The sequence below is a fragment of the Triturus cristatus genome, chromosome 7 (genome assembly GCF_964204655.1).
Source record: "Triturus cristatus chromosome 7, aTriCri1.1, whole genome shotgun sequence".
NCBI lineage: Eukaryota > Metazoa > Chordata > Amphibia > Caudata > Salamandridae > Triturus > Triturus cristatus.
In genome coordinates this window covers 1859391692-1859409256 of record NC_140590.1, presented here as the reverse complement: position 1 = coordinate 1859409256, position 17565 = coordinate 1859391692, and the positions used below count along the sequence as shown (strand labels likewise).

Here is a 17565-nt window from a genome sequence, read left to right as displayed (position 1 = left end):
GGAGAGGGACAAATCTGATTTCTCAGACACTGGTAGTACAGGGTCCGGAAGACACTCGAGTGATTCCTCATCAGATGGCCAAAATCAGAGATGGAACAACAAGAAGAGGGATGGTCGTTCTCGCAGAAACTGAGACAGTTACCAACCACCAGGCTCATATCCACAACAACCATTTGGGTGGGGTCCATATATGCAACCAACTTTCCAACCCCCACAATTCAGATACCAATGGCATCCATTCCAACCTCCTTTTTTTAGGGAGAGGCCAGCACAGAGGGGGAGGAAACCGGCGAGGGCCAAGAGTACAATGGCAACCAGACACGGAGGATCCAATGTTGCAGGAAGCAAGACCAAGCACCAGCAAGAACCTTCGGGAATAATCAACTTAAGTACTGAAATCCTTACCCAAGCCCAAAGAGATGTGTTAAACAAGGGATTAGGTTTTGTACCTACGACAAGCTCTAACTTGTTTGACTTGAGAATAGAACTAGCTGAATTTTTCCGCAGGCTACGATTATCAGTATTTTTCGCGGATACAGAGCCATCACAGAAGACTGTGTTAGACACCAATACAGGTTTGAAAAAGAAATCCAACTTCATCCCACCAAACCATACGATGCCACCAGCAGAGTTGGCTTTTGAAAAAGCGGTAACATGGGAAGTGGACAAACTGAACAGGAATGACAATAGAGCCTTCAACAATCTGTCAACCATAGAACGCAAGGCCATACTTGAAATTGATAAAATGCATGACATCATAATAAAACCTGCCGACAAGGGAGGAGCAACAGTAGTCTTACCACGAAAAATGTATCAAACAGAATGTAAAACTCTACTGAGCGACCCCCGTAACTATCAACGTTTATTAAGGGATCCAACTGAGGTTTTAAAAAAAAAACATACATGAACTGGTAAAAAAAAGCAGCTGAGGAAGGATGGATTACACCAGCGGAAGCTGGTTTCTTGATAGAAACAAATCCAAAAACACCCTATTTCTACATACTGCCAAAGGTGCATAAGAATATCAACCCACCACCTGGACGGCCGATTGTATCCGGGATCAGATCAATCTTGGAATCTCTATCAAAATTTACGGACCATTTCCTCAGACCAATAGTCCAAAAAATGCCCTCATACTTGAAAGACACCAGAGACATCTTGGTAAAGTTCGAAACTCTTTCATTTGATCCCACCACAGATTTCTTGATTACTTTAGATGTAGAGGCGCTATATACTAGCATTCCTCAACAAGCGTCTCTGGAAGTGATTGAGAACCTGTTGAAAAATGAAACATGGACGTCCATGACCCCCATCAAGTTCATTATTGAATGTGCAAGATTGGCTTTAACAAAAAATTATTTTGAATTTGAAGGAAAGTATTTTTTACAAACCCATGGTACTTCGATGGGCATGAAATGTGCTCCTAGCATAGCCTGCCTCTATGCGCATAACTTTGAGAAGAATTTCATCTACACAAACACCAACCCTTACCACAACAATATTGTAGTGTGGAAGAGGTTTATTATACATGATATCTATCTCATCTGGAGAGGGGGAAGAACTGAATCATACAAATTTCTCAGGTGGTTAAACTCTCGAGACCAATATTTGAAATTCACAATGACAGTGGAAAATGAATTTATCACTTTCCTGGACTTGAAAATCTGGCCTGAAAATGGCATTTTAAAAACCCACTGATGTAAATAATCTACTAAGATATGACAGTTTCCATCCGAAAAACCTGAAAGATAATTTGCCGGTAGGACAGTTTCTAAGATTACGTCAAAACTGTTCAGATTAAAAAAACTACGAAGTCCATGCAAACAAACTCTCAAAAAAACTAGAAGCAAAATTTTACCCGAAAAAACTGATCAATCAAGCCTACAAAAGGGCAAAAAACAATCCACGTGAATCGCTTCTAGAAACACATCATAAACCAGAAAACAACAGACTAGTATGTGTGACGACATATGGGACAGAATCAAACAGGGTTAAAAGAATAATCCTGCAACATTGGAAAACCTTGAATTCTGTTCCTTTAAAAATTGACAAACCAATGTTTGCATTTAAGAGAGGAAAATCACTGCGTGACATGATCGTTCATCCACGCCCAAAGAAAAACGAAACGAAGACATTAGACAACGAACTAATACATTGTGGAAATCTCCCAGAGGTAGTGGGACACTTCCCGTGTGGTACATGTAATGTATTTTGCCTCACTAAAGCTACCAAAAACATTGACCTGGGTCTAAATACCCCCTGGGAATAGAGGAATTTTTCAAACTGCAACAGTCAGAATGTCGTGTACATTATGACCTGTATTTGCCATCTAAACTATATTGGGAAGACCACCCGAAAAGTGAAAATACGATTAAATGAACATTGGAGTACGTTTAGATGTGGCAAGACCATCACGAAAATGATGCGCCATTTTCAAACAGGTCACACGGCAAGCAATTTCACCTGGACAGTGACTGAAAGATTACCTAATACCTGCAGCGAAAAGCAACTCTTAAAACTGGAACAAAGATGGATTTATCGGCTGTCTAGCGTAACAAATGGGTTAAATGAGGAAATTCCGTGCACAATGCTTAGATAAAAAGATTAAATCAAACTATGCCCATGTTCCAGTTTACATGATTATGAGACTGAGATCCAGATTAAACGTATATCCGAATATTTAGACACCAGGCTCTGACCTCAGGGTCCCTCAACAGAGTAAAAAATCCTGAATACCCACCGCGTTTGGAAAAAGGTTTACACCATATAAAGGGAATAATCATTGGGATCCAGCACTTCTCGTATATCACGGCTAGTACATTAAAGATAAGAGAAGGGACTGCCATTACTAAATCATAGATCGTCCCTATTTCCTTCGCACCCAAACAGAATGCGAGGAGGCATCGAGTAACAGATATAGTTTTTAGAGCCCAAAAAAATGTTATAACAGGGACCCACATTGACTTATAACTGATATTCTAAGTTACCATGTCTGATGCACCAACAATCATGATCGGTGTGTAATAGCCTGATTGGGTCTCTGATTTTACTTTCCCTACTAGCAATGTAGATGGAGTGAACAATCCATTATACAACAACCTAAACAAGAAGTGCTTCTTGATATGTTGTTGTCTTTGTCAAGATTGTATAAATGAGAAGGCAACTTTTCTTAAAACAAGAGGAACAAGAAGAGCATTGAAATAACTATGATCGGGTCGATTCTAAATAGAATACTACCAGCACGTTGTGTGGTCACTGCAGCGGGATGTACAACTGATTCAGAAATTACCGTATTGTATTGAGAATATAATGTGCTTTGGGTGCAAGATACATACTTTATAGGTACTACGTTCCCCATAAACCCACTCTGCCAAAAAGAAAAGGGACTAACGCACTGATTGAACCAATCAGGAAGCAACATCCTTGTTACATCCGTCCGTACGTGAAACAAACGCTTGTCCCTGCATGTCGTACCCGCTACCCCTCACTATAAGACCACGATTGTTTACCAGCACGCCACTTTCCCGTTAATTCCTTTAGAATCATTTTTTTAAAATCACTTTTTTAAAATCACCTTCCATTAACGCGACGCACGTCCGATAGAAATTCATCATTTCACCACACGTTACCTACACCTCCGCTAACCAATTGTCCACACATGTGCACTCATTCACCCACCGTTAAGGAACACATGTTCACCAAGTCACCTTCTAACCAATACTCACTGTTGGTTAAATACACACCCTGTATCCTCGTATATTACATTTATGATGCGTATGATTATTTGTAGATTTCCCCTGACGAAGGCAGCTTTGCCGAAATGCATTGGGAATGACCATGTAATTGCAAATCGTTATGGAGATATTTTCGTTTATGGACTAAAAATGACAATTGATTTTCTATGAAGCAATAGAAAACAGTAAAGTCTCACTTCGAGAAAACTTCAACTTGCGATGAACTTTTTTACTCCAAAAGTTAAAAACCGCATGTGCGGTCTTCAACCGGTGCCTGGGGGACACACCCCAAATCATTGGGGGTGCTTTCTGATATTTACATTTACACTCCACCTCGGAGAGTGATACCCCGTGAGCACGGTACACCCTTAAAGAACCTTTGGCATCTTCAGGAAGTGCGCGTACTACTCTCTTTTTCAACTGAATAAGAAGGCCAGTTGTAGTATGAACTTGCAACAGACTTGAGTTTTCTTACCTGTATAACACCACAGTCGCGTGTGAAAATCCGACTAGGGTATATAGATGTGAAACGAGTGAGGTTATACGAAGATTGGTGATAACGAATGAGCGAGGGCTGTAGAAATATAGCACAATAATCTAGCGTGAACATTTGATAAACAAAATAGATCCTCAAATTTAGTCATGAGGTAGGAAGTACGATTACACTGAACTAAGGGCAACTAATCACAGAGTGGATTAGGTAATGATCAGTGAAACGTTGACAATAAGTAGAACAGATGTCCTGGTTCACCATACAAAATGACTGAGCAGGTGTTTGTCTCCAAATGAATCGTAAATACCTACTGAAGTTGTACATAGATACAAAAAGTGTCTTCTAACAACGTCGGAATAAGACAAATTCATAGATATACAGAAACATAGAAGAAAAAGAATTCTTACTATATGAGGATATTTTTGCTTTGTTTTTATCTCCAGTGTGTGACTACAAGAGGGCACCTTAACACACGAGACCCGCATGGTGATTAATAGCATCACACAGATGGTGAGAATAATTCCCCTACTACAAGTCCAGATGGACACTCCCCTCTGCATGTTATAACATCAAAATCGTAACTATGTGTGCAGGTGATTTTGGAACACAAACGAGTAGATATGTGTGCACACTCTGTATAAGAACAACACGTAGTTCATTCGAATCACTGGGATCAATGATCAGACACCAAGACGAGAGTCTAGTGAACATGTACTCAGTTTTAATTTGTACTAATGAATGCACGAAAATTTTTAAAGAAAAAAGAATAATTTTTTGAGGTAGTAAATTTTGGTAATGCTTTGGAATTTCACAATAGTATTAACCCATAACCACCCTCCTTGGAGGTGTTTTGTTTTAGCAATACTACGAAGTGATTAATAAAATGTTCACTTGGGTATTTCTGATCCTCAAAACTGACTAGGTCATTGTAAATTCCTTTCTTTCTCTTTTAGAAATACTACTGGAAAAAATAAGATATTTAGGTGAGTGCAATAGGCCTTTTTTATGTTATGCACATTAATTATTGCCTAACAGTAAGCAGGGACTTTTAAGAGTAGACGTTCTAGCCCTGAAGAAGGCTCCAGACCCGGACGGGCTCTTATCGAGGGCCGAAACATGTTGGCAGTTTAGAGGGTATACTTGAAACAGTTATTTAAAAAAAAAAAAAAACACTATTTCACGGTTTAATCTTATACCACAGGTACCCTATGAATAAAACATATATTTTTGGGGGTATTCCTGGAGGTTTGTTTATATTTATCACCTATCTGGTTCCTTGCTTAACCAGGAAAACTTTATATAAGAACTCCCAGAACTAGTTTTGGTTGAGGCACCTAGGTAATATCTCACGTAGGTGTGGAAAGACGCCTATGATGAAGCATGTCACTATTAAGTGAGTGAGACGTCTTCTCTTTATATGCTGGAATATCCACAGATATTGGAGGTTGCAGGACATACCAGTCTGTTGTAGGATCAACTGGTAAACAACTCTCATTAGAGTACTGTGTACCCGCGGTATAACAGTAACAAAAGCAGTTGCTTTAAGTGATAACATAATTCTTGGGAGATTGCAACTGTGCTGCTTCTCTCACCCTCTCCTGTGAAAAAAAATAGGTTTATCTCATCACATTTAGTATTTCCCTAACCAAAGGGGGGGTATTGTGCATTTCCTACATGGCCCATTGTCGTTCTCCCTATGTTGGCCTGGTTGTGCGCGTTGTAAGCTGCTTTTCCTTTTCACACGTTACTATATAAACACGTTTGCTTTTGTGCCACACTGTTTTTTCACACAGAACCTGAATATGTTCTTGTGGTCTGTTTTCTTGGGGTTTAGTCCTTGACTATTGACAAGTTCAAACAACAATGTCGTTTGTTATCCTTCTGTTCAGAAACTAGCACCTAGACATAACATAAGAATGCAGCTGCTGTTTATGAGCAAACATGTCTTGTCATATAACTGAGTACAGTCGATTAAACAACTCACTGTGAGAACGAGGCAAGATTGCTGTGTCAGCCAAGATGTAGAACGACCATCTATGTATGCTAAGATACGGGGTCCGCCACTAAGCCCAGAGATCTTTCATATATAATCAATTAGCTTCATTAGGAAGGGGGAATGGGGTTTAGGCTAATCTGTCTTATAATATGACGGGGCTTTTTATGGTGTGTGGTTTATTAACCATGCTAGCAATATTTTTGATATGCATTTGTTTTCTCATTTTGATGCAAATACTACATCTTAGAGCACAATAGTTTAAATAAATATTATAAACTTCCTTCGTTCTTCTTGTTGATCTTATTGTGGACAAGTACGAGTGAGAGAGTGAAAGGGTGTGTCCTGTCACCGCAATATCTTATGCACTACAGCTTCTTTATGTAAATGAAGAGAGCGAGGAAATGCGCCAGATAAACAAGGTCTGCGTCCGGGCCATCTTCACTTACAAGTACTTGCAGAGGCATTTGTGCCTGCCTGGGAATCCAGCCACGGACCCCAGGGGTGGAGGAGTTATAGAGAAGTTCTTGAGGGTCATAAGATGATACATTTGTAGCTACGAGTTGAAGATGATGGGGCTTGGGGCCAAAGGAAGTTTAGGGAGAGGCAGATGAGGAGGGGGTGAGCACTCGTAGAAGGAATTTAACACTGAAGAATTACATACTCATCACAAAACAAACAAATACAAGATTGTAACATGGAAGGTTAATGGGGTGGGTTCCAATAGCAAATGCTGTAAAAACCAGGCCTTCTTAAAACACAGAAGGGCGGGAATAATATTCCTATAAGAAACACCTAAACTACAACATAAGTGGAGGGGAGGGCTTTGTTTACTACAGCGGAGCCTTGATTTGGATTAGGCTTGGAAGGCCTTTCAAACCACTAGAATCAGACACAGATAAAGAGGGTCGACATGCGATAGTTCAAGGACGAGTGTACGGTAGAGATATTATACGGTGTACCACACATGCCCCAAATAAAGAACAAGCCGACTATCTGGCGTCACTGTCCACAATACCGGCCCAAACACCTCACACTGATGCTCCTGGATGGAGACTTCATTTGTGCAGCTCAGAACTAGCCCACTGACACCCACTGGTACCCATTACACGTGTAGAGAGCGAAGGCTCAGACTAGATGTTTAGCACAATGGGAAACACCATCTCCATGGAATTTAGATCCAGGCGAGTGTGAATATATATTTTATTCCCATGGACACGATCTCCGTGTCAGGTTAGATAAAGTACTATGCTGCCGCACTAAAAAACTTGAGACCCTAGAAGCTGAATATCTTAGAACGATCTCTGATAATAACCCTTTATTGATTATTGCACTTTTAGAAAGTTGTTGAGTGAAAACATCCAAAACTTATTTTGATAAAATGAGAACACAGCATCCAGCAGTTTGCTGGAATGGGATTCTTTTAAGGTGGTGGTCTGAGGGTAATGCTTAGAAACAATAGTGAAGTGGTGAGTGCAAGAACAAAACTAGAGAAGAAATGGAGTGTAATGGGCATCACCCTTAGAGAGCTAGAACTGGGAAACGGACAGAAATCCGAACCAACAAAAGTACTTTCTGCAACAGATATGTTGACATATTACAAAAAACAAATGCTTCAATTACAAAAATATGCCAACAGTACTCACATTGAGGGGGACCGAGCGGACAGATCATTTGCTTGTCTCTTCAGACCTGAAGAAAGGGGATCTTCAACAGACGAGCTGAAAAACAAGGGGAATCCAGTTCACACACAAGAAGAGATCCATGATGCAGAAACACTTTCAAACATCGCTACTCATCTAGACACCATAATACTCAATGGAGTTTTAAATCTACCCATCACAGAATCAGAAATTAAGGAAGCTGTAAGAGACCTAGGGCCAGGGAAGACTCTGGGATCTAGTGACCTCCCAACTGAGTTCTCACACCTACATCAATTTACTAGTTCCAAACATATTACAAATGTACATGACAACCACGGAAGGAGGACAGCTTGTACACTCGGTTTGATCGCCTCCTTCTCAGAGATCGGTTGAGACCGGACGCACACAGCATCCTATTGGCCTTGATCCACGTTAAATATGGACTATAAGATCCTCAGTAAAACCATGCCAAAAGACTGCCATCAGTGGTGGTCGATTTAGCTAAAACAAGCATTGGCATAGCCAATAGGTCTCGCTTTTGGGACCTTATAAGTATTTAGTTATGCAGCTCAATATTCTTGGTGCAACAACAAACTGTTGCATGGCTAAACACTTATAAGGTCCCAAAGGCGAGACCTATTGGCTATGCCAATGCTTGTTTTCTTTTTTTGCAGAGAGCCCATGGTGGAGGGGAAGCGCAAGGTGCTGTTTGGGCAGAAGCTAACTGTAAATAACAGTTGAACAGATCAGTGGATGATGAGTGCTGACTCTGAACTCCTCAATTTATAGTTGTGTGTATTTTTCATTTCGGTGAGACAACCATTTCTGTGTCTAGTCCAAAGCGAACACGTTATGTAACTCTATACATGTCACAGTAAGAGTAGAGGCCTTCGGCGACTGAGTAAAGAGCGGTGCAGATGCAGCCGGCAGAGCAGAGCAGACTGCGCATAGGTGGTGGCGCAAACAACAGCCAGGCATTCTGTGCATTAATCCTTTAGTAGGCCAGTCAGCAGGAACTGATCATGGAGCAGCAAACCAACACTGGCTTGTGATATTTAAAAATATTGTAATGCACCCAAACGCTATGATAAGTGCAGTCAATTAGATGTTTTGACTACTTGGCAAACCTTCTGGTTTACGAATAATTATCGGTATATATGTGACAGACCTAACATACGAACATCAAACTTCTGTGTTCACCACCAGAACATTGAATTTCAGTGTTTTTTATCACAGTGGAGCTGAAATGCGTTGCACTGACACTTCCTTACCATGAAAAAAACGTGGGGAATAACAGGCTGTTTGGTGGGAAAAAACTTTTTCTAAATGAAGCACGTATAATATTTTAATTGGGAGAACCCAGGTGAATGTTTGTAGCCTTACAGCTTATTCCTCGTGTCTGAGAGGAGAGTTCTAGTGCACGTGACAGGCATCTCCCTTTCAACGCCGCTCCAGGGGTAGTAAGCGCTATACAAAAACAATAAGGGGCAACATACACCGAATCGTAGATACTGAACAGTATAAATGGAAGAATTTCCTTTACATGTCGTTCGCCAGTGGACACATAGCAGCAGTTAAAATGCATCCCTATACAGAAGGCAGCAGCATGGCCAGCCAGGGACCATACCATCCTTCCAGGCGTTGCAGCCGCCCCTTCATCTCTAAAAACAAAGGCTTCCGATTAAGCAGTCAGTATTGGCGCGGTTCACATGAAAATCTCCTCGCTCTCTCCTACCTGGCCAGTCTCATTTCAAATTATCGTTTGGATGCAGGGCGAGTGTGTTGTCACCTGTATGAAGACAGCACGTGGGTGACATCTAGTGGTGCAGTAGGAAAATTAACCAAAGAATCTCACGTCACTGCACGAACTCCTAGGCCTCCTAAAAAGCGCACATCAACAAAACAATTTACACAACATAAAGTTTCACGTGTATTTTTGCATTAACTAAGAAGAGGGTAATTACTTTATAGTTTTATCGTTTCTGACAATTGTTCCATGTTTAGTTTGAGAACAGCGAATTCGCTGAGATGTTAAACCCGACCAGTTGTTGGGTTCATTGGGAATGAAAAAGGGAGGACAGGCACGGGAAAAGAACAAGTTTGACGAGGAGAGGAGGAGGCAGCAGGGGGAGGGGAGAGAGGAGGGGGTCTGCGCCTGTTTCCCTTGCGGGAACGAGCAGGGGCACCATCTGCTTGAAAGTTAATTACAAACAGATGGTCTCAAAGCTCGCTCCCGCAAGGGATTCGCAATTAAAGAGCGAGCGTGGGGGTATAGAAACCGAAGCCAAACAGGAGTCGTAATTTATCTACTCATTGAAGAAAGCAGAAGCCGCCAGAGGCCCCCAAAGAAATATCCCACAGACCGCCAATGGGATGAATTACTAGTGGCAAAAACACCAGAATATAAAGATAGGGTGTGGTTTGTTGAACTGTTCAGAATCTTTACTATTAAATGGCTAACAACATATGAAAAACGCAAGAAAAGAAAAGCAGTGGCCACTGCAGCTCTAAATAGGAGATAAAACAAGGCAGGGCTTGAACCACAGGCTTGGGAAGGATGACCGATATATTTTCAGAACTTATCACCTAACTGCCAATTGCAAGACACAAAACACCAATAAAGATTAATATAACAAAATAGAGCGTTAAGCTACATTACCCCAGTCCGGTATGACGTTCACAGTGCTCTGATGCCACCATAGCAGATATACCTAATTTACAGCTATTCTCTCTGCCTGCAGCAAGATGGCTCCTCACCCAAAATTCAAGTGTTGATTCAATCAACTGCTGCTCATCAAGTGGCAGATACGGTCATGCCCTTATAATTGCCCACTTATGCCTTTTGCCACATGCCATGCAATGTATTCCTCCCTCACCCTTTCCAGAGTGCCTATCAGCACAGTTTATCCTCCATGGCTCACACTTCCCATGATCTTTCTTCATGCCTTCCACATGTTCTACTTTCCCTACGCAATAACTCCATTCATGATCCTTCTCTTTCTCCAAGTTTGAGAGCCGCCTCAAATCTCATCTTATGAGTTCCACTCCCTCATCCGATCACCTCTAGCCACTCTTGCCAGACAAATGCACGTTTGATTGTCACCAGGAGTCCCACCCAAACCACATGGAGGCCAGGCCTGTCCCATGCTAGCCGATGGGCAGGGGTATAGGAGACTCCACATTTCTGGCTGGAACAAGGAGAGTCTTGGGGACTTTTCATTGACCCTATATAAAGTGCCCGTTGTCTGAGAGACACAGGCTTCAATAAACATATACAGTCACATAGTTCTGAAGTGAAATAGCAAGAAAGGAGGGCACGTCATCACAGTCTATAATTACGCTTTATCCTTAATTACATTCGGAAAGATAAGTTGTGCTATATAAATCTGCTGCAAAACGAAAATGCAGAAAGAGGCAAAACTTTATGAAAAGAATAGTTACAACAAAGCTGACGTTAACAGTATTTCGGCTACTGAAAACAGGTGTGAGAAGCAGGTGGAGAAACAAGCATTGGTAAAGGCAGGAAAATACGGTAACACCACCAATAGAAAGTGGCAAATATGAACCAATAAAAACAAGCATTGGCATAGCCAATAGGTCTCGCCTTTGGGGCCTTATAAGTGTTTTGCCATGCCGCGCTAAGTCCTGGCTTTATTCATGAAATTTGTGAGACAGTCATTAATACTATAGGGTTAAGACCCGTCGGCATGTTAGGTAATCCTGCCCTAGGTGTTTGAATAGATGACTGCATGCACGAGTGTGTTTGCATGCAGCTCTTTGATGACAGTTCTTAGCTCACTGTGCTAGATTACTTTTGTAAATTGTGAACTGCACAGTAATAAAAAGGATCTCTGTGACAAAAGCAGAAATCCACAGTGCTATACACATAAAATACACTGCTGTTATCTGCGTGGTATATTAACCGTTAAAAATGGTTATAAAAAATAAATTAAAAAAAAAAAAAGAAAAAAGGACATAAAACAACTAGTTTATAACCTGGAGAAAATTAAAAGGGCTAAACAAGCAGTTTAAATTTACACAGAGAAAGTCACAGCAGAGAAAACAAGAATGTGTGGCACTGCAGAGAAGTGTCCAATTCAATAGTCCTGTGTTTTAATCTCTCGGGCTACATTTCTTTTGGTTTGCAATGCCAAGCAAGGAATCTTGCAATCTTGATTTAAGAGATCGGCGACTACTTCCTTAGCAAAGGAGTTTACTTGCAAACTAAATAGAAAACCCACAGATTTCTCCTTACACTGTGGAAAAACTAAAAGTTACAGAATATATAAAAAGATTTCCAAGACACGCCCCTTGCAGGAAAAAAAAACACACATCAGGCGCAGAAAAGCAACCTGGGTTGATGAGCTTTCCATGCCTTGGCTCAATGAAGGGTGTGTCCACTAGTACTATTCTCTGCCAGAGACAGTGTAAATGCAGACTGCACTTACACAGTTGCAAACCCCCTGATGTGAGTAATCAGACAGAAGCCCACTGGCTGCCAATCAGGTGACTGCTGCCACGCTGCAGCATTCCTTACCTACTGCAAATCAGGAGCAAAGCTCATAAAAACAGTGCCCTGTTTATATACGGCTCATTCAGAATAGTAAAGTTATAGTGAAGTCACATGAAGGAGCACGTGGGACCACAGAGGCGATGGAAGGGCAAGTCAATCAATTAAGCTTCAATGAACGTCATAATTTGGAACTCACAATTATAATGATGCACACCGTGCATGTGGGGGGGGGGGGGGGGGGGGGGGGAGTTAAGGCTGCTTAACCACATTAACCGGGAATCTAGGCATGCTTATTAAGATGTGTATTTCATGGATCGCTCGAAGCATAACGATCAACATGCTTACACGGAATTGTATTTCATGTTTACACGGAATTGTATTTCATGTTTCTATAGCACCCTGATTCCACTAGGGTGCCCCATAGCGCTTTATGCCTGATCAAAATGTAAGGTAAAGTGTAACACAATACTAAATGAAATGACCACAATCCACTAGATATAGCAAGCACGTCACGAATGGACTTTGTACACTAAGACTTTGGAACAGTCTAGCGAGGATTTTAGACTTTATACCAGCCTGCTGTAACTCAGGAGCTGCCCACCCATTCAAGTCTTATCTGAAAGATGAAATGTGTCTACGGGTCCCTCGCAGTCACAAGCGTACCTGCTACACAAAATAAATAAATGACTCTATAGGGGCCACGTCTACAATAAGAGAGAAGGAGGAGACTGGGGATTGTAATGCCAAGGAAAGACTTGTTTGCACAAGCTTTTGAGTGGTGGTTTGCGAATCCCTGGTGAGGGCGCATAGGCATCACAAAACGGGCTGTTTGGACAGTTACAAAAGTAGTATGTTGTATTACTATTGAATTACTTGTAGAGATTAAAATTCATTCTCTCCTTCCCCACACACCCCCCACCCGCCAATCAGGTCACAAAGGTTAAAGCAATGATGCTGTCTCGGGGGGGGGGGGGGGGGGCAGGCTGATGCAGCATTAAACAAAGCTTTGCAAATGTGTGCATGAGTCTCTGTTTACAACTGAAACTGTGCATCCCTACTCTAAGATCTGCCCCTTCTCCCTCAGTGATAGCTGCCAACTCTATCCACTACGCACCCTATTTTCATTCGCCCCCGACCTCACCCACAGCCCATCTCCACGGACAACAGGGGCGGGAACAGAGGGATTAGTACGGAGAATGGGAGGGCGCAGGAAGAAAGAAAACACGAACGGGGGGGGGGAGCAAAGGGGATGCAGACAACAGGAGGGGGTGGGAAAAAATATAACATGGGCACGGGGAGGGGGCGGGAGCAAAGGGGATGCGCACAATGGGAGGGGGCGGGAGCAAAGTGAACAAGGACGAAAGTGAGTGGGAGGAAAGTAAAAGACGACAGGAAATTACTAAAGAAGCCGATGCAAAATTAAACAAGCTTTTGACCCCTTTTCACGGCCGCCATTATTCAATATGTAAAAAACAAGTTTGACGAGGTGCGCAGCCCACCCCTCTAGTGGGTTAGTGGTGGGTGGGAAAGAGAAAGCATGCTTAGCGTGCTTCAAGAACAAAACTAGTGTACACAAACACTCCTGTGACCGTTTGCGGCTGCGGAATGGAGAAAAAAAGTGCTTACCCACCAATTAGAAGCCGGTGTCCACCGCCGCCAGTAAAAATCCAATCCCGGTGGGCGGGGCCAAAAGCGGACAGGGTGGCAACCAGGAGGGATTAAAATGCCTCCGGTGCAATCACTGCACTGTCTTTTGCATAATTCGTGATGCCAAACGACGCCCGCGGATGAAAACTGCAGGCGGAGCAGAAACACGACTTCGGAATCCCTATTGATTCCAAGAAGCCCTTGCACGGATGAAAACTGCAGGCGGAGCAGAAACACGACTTCGGAATCCGTATCGATTCCAAGAAGCCCTCGCATGAATGAAAACTGCAGGCGGGGCAGAAACACGACTTCGGCATCCCTATTGATTCCAAGAAGCCCTTGCACGGATGAAAACTGCAGGCGGAGCAGAAACACGACTTCGGAATCCGTATCGATTTCAAGAAGCCCTCGCATGGCTGCTAACACCAGGCGAGACCTAAAAACAGGAGCGGAGTAAGCCCCTTTTAAATTTATATTAAAGGCAAAGATGCACAGTGCATTAGAAACATTGCTTTAATGTTTTAATCGAAATAAAAAGTCTGAAAACCAAAACAGAAAAGATTGAAGTCTTATAATTCTTAAAGACGAATCCTGCGGGCCTTCTGGAACTTTGCCTCGTCTCTAATATGAAGTGTCAGCATACAAATGAGGATTCCAGAATTATGATATAGATATATTTATTTATATTATCTACTGGCGGTCGCCAGTAGATAGTTAGGAACGAGTTCCCATAGGAAATCTGAAAATTCTATTTTGAATAACTTTGGCGCCGGTTGACGAATCCTCATGAAATTTTCAAAACTAATGGGGTGCTCCGCTCAGCACCTACCCTGAAAGTCTCGGGGTGATTCGTCAAGCGGGGGCTGAGAAAAAAGGGGGGTCACAAAACGCGTTTCCCCCATGCATTTTCCCATAGGACCTTTAGTCGAAGGTACAGCCCGAACGGCTGAACAGAATTACTTGAAATTTGGCAAAGAGGTAGTCCTCAGGTCAGGGATGTGCCTTTTGCATATATGGTGTCAATCTGTTCAGTAGTTTCTGAGAGAATTGAAGTTAAAAGTACATAAATATCTATAGGCGCGCACCGTGCCGTGTGCGAGCGTAATTCTGATTGGTGGTTAGATGTCAGTCAACATTCGAATCGGTCGAAATCAGGAAGTGTCGGACGCCATTTTGTGTGCGGCAGTGAAAAACAAAGGTGGAGAACCTGAAAAGGGGGCAGGGTAGAGAGTTCCTGACCCCCTAGCCTTTGTCAGGGGGTCCCTGAAGGACCCCGAAGGGTGAAAAAAACATTTTATTTTTTTTTTTCAAAAAATCGCGGGGTGCGCGCACGGTGAAAAACCCTTAAAAAAAAAAAAACATTTTAAACGAGCCATTCCATATTACAGGATACAGTCAATCTATAACTATATACATAGGTAGTTTATTGTAAAATAAATATATAAAAAATATAATACATACATAAATTAGCATTTAAAAAACCTTACAAATTCACTAAAAAAAACATAGGTTTCACACATGTTATAGTTAGAAATTAGCATTTAAAAAACCTTGCAAATTCCCTTAAAAAACCATAGGTACACACGTTATAGTTAGGAATTAGCATTTTAAAAACCTTGCAAATTCACTGAAAAAACCATAGGTTTCACACATGTTATAGTTAGCTGGACATTTCACTCGTAAAAAACCATTGAAATTCCCCCGTTATAGTTAGTTCAGCTAAATATAACTCGCGCGACTGCAATCCACTGCTGATGATGTCACATATTACATCACTGTATTCACTAAGATAATGTTAAGTCAGTTATACAATTAATTTTACTAAAAAAAAAAAAACACATCCATTTAGACACTTATTTACCCATTTATTCTTCCATTAACCTTTAGATATACATATATAAAACATGTAATTTTCAGAAAAACACACATTCACTGGATGATGTCATCAGTGATGTCATTTGAGATGTCATGAGTGATGTCACTGACCATGTCATGAGTGATGTAATATGTGAAGTCATCAGCAGTGGATTGCGGTCGCGCGAGTTATATTTAGCTGAACTAAATATAACGGGGGAATTTCAATGGTTTTTTTACGAGTGAAATGTCCAGCTAACTATAACATGTGTGAAACCTATGGTTTTTTCAGTGAATATATATATATATATATATATATATATATATATATATATATTATTTCTTTAAGCAAAAGGTGTTAAGGCCCACAGGCAGATAACTGGAAACACAGCTGACCAGTAGAGCAGCTGGTGGAGGAATGCGCGAACGTTCCATGACGCGTCATATAAACAGTTACAGGATTCCATATTGCGTCACAATGCCTTAGCCAACAAGTGAGCACTAAGGTGCAAGCAAACTATACAAACTATAAAGCTTTACTAAGTGTTTGGACATGTACAACAGGGAGCTCCCTTCCAGGACGGCAGGAGACATTAAATAACACAAGACAGGTACTATTTAGTCGCCCGGAGAAGGAATGAACCAACCGGGTCCGCACTCACCGTCCGCAGGCTCTCGGCTGCTGTGTCAGGGGGGTGGAGGCACAGCCCATGCAGACAACTCATCCCACCCGGACCACCTTGGAAAAGAGAAGAGAGGACTTTAAACAGGTGGAACCAGGAGACAAGGAACAGCTGGACCGGAAGACAGGCAACAAACAGGTGGACGGAAAACAGGCAACGAGGCGGCGGTGACGCACCGGTCAGAAGACAGGCCTAGTGTAGGACCGGAAGACTAGCAGAGGGGAGGTCAGGGAAACAGGAACCTTCCAGGCCCGGAAGACAGACAACTCGCAGACCAGAAGCCAGGCAAGTCTTAGGACCGGAAGCCAGGCAAAGTAGGTCTTCCAACGGTTCCTCAGTAACCGGCCTCTCAGTTTCTGGCTGCCCTCAGCTCGGGTCTGCAGTGTTTCCTGCAGTTAATAAACTTCTACTTTTTGTGATTAGAAATCTCTGTTAGTTAACCGGAATTTTCGAAGCAGTTCCCACCACGGAGAGTTGCCTGTCTTTTGTATTTTATGGTATTATTATTCATCAGACTCTTGGCCGGGGGGCGCTTTACATTGACTCTTTGCAGCACCCTTCTGAGGTGGGGGGCCTCAGAAGCGTTTATTTGGGGGTGACGGTATGAGCCTTGTACATACATTCCACCGGACCGATCTAGACGCCAAAAATGGCTTTATTTGAGCTGCTTCCCGCCTAAAACCAACTCCGCTGCAATGTAAATCAATGGGGGCGATACATTCCGATTATTATTCAGAATCACCCACTCTCATTACATGAGGTGCATTCTCAGGGTTTGTTCTAAACCCCTCTTTAAAAGATATAACTCTGCAGAGATTGAGTTTATCACGTGTGAATACTGTTCACACTGTCTTTGAGTTTTAATCCTTTGCCGCCTCCAGGAGTAAGCCTTGTCGGTGCTTCTTGTTACTGCCCAGTAACTTCCCACTGCCCCAGGGCCTGGTCCAGGGTCACCTTTCAGTCATGAACACGGATACTTGAGCTCTATACTCGGCTTTAAAGCTT

The 17565-nt window shown here is 42.2% G+C and overlaps 1 protein-coding gene across 3 annotated transcripts in view; it reads left to right on the top strand.

Annotated features, from left to right (window-relative positions):
- The window catches only part of LOC146813488 (uncharacterized), a 196654-nt gene that overhangs the window by 98903 nt on the left and 80186 nt on the right, over nt 1-17565 (top strand). The window contains exon 1 of one of the 3 annotated variants that reach the window (XM_085620287.1): nt 16719-16845. The exons of the other annotated variants lie outside the window; for them this stretch is intronic. The gene's annotated coding sequence lies outside the window, so the exon portion shown is untranslated. Of the gene's footprint in view, nt 1-16718; nt 16846-17565 lie in introns of those variants that run through there. 3 annotated transcript variants of the gene reach the window in all.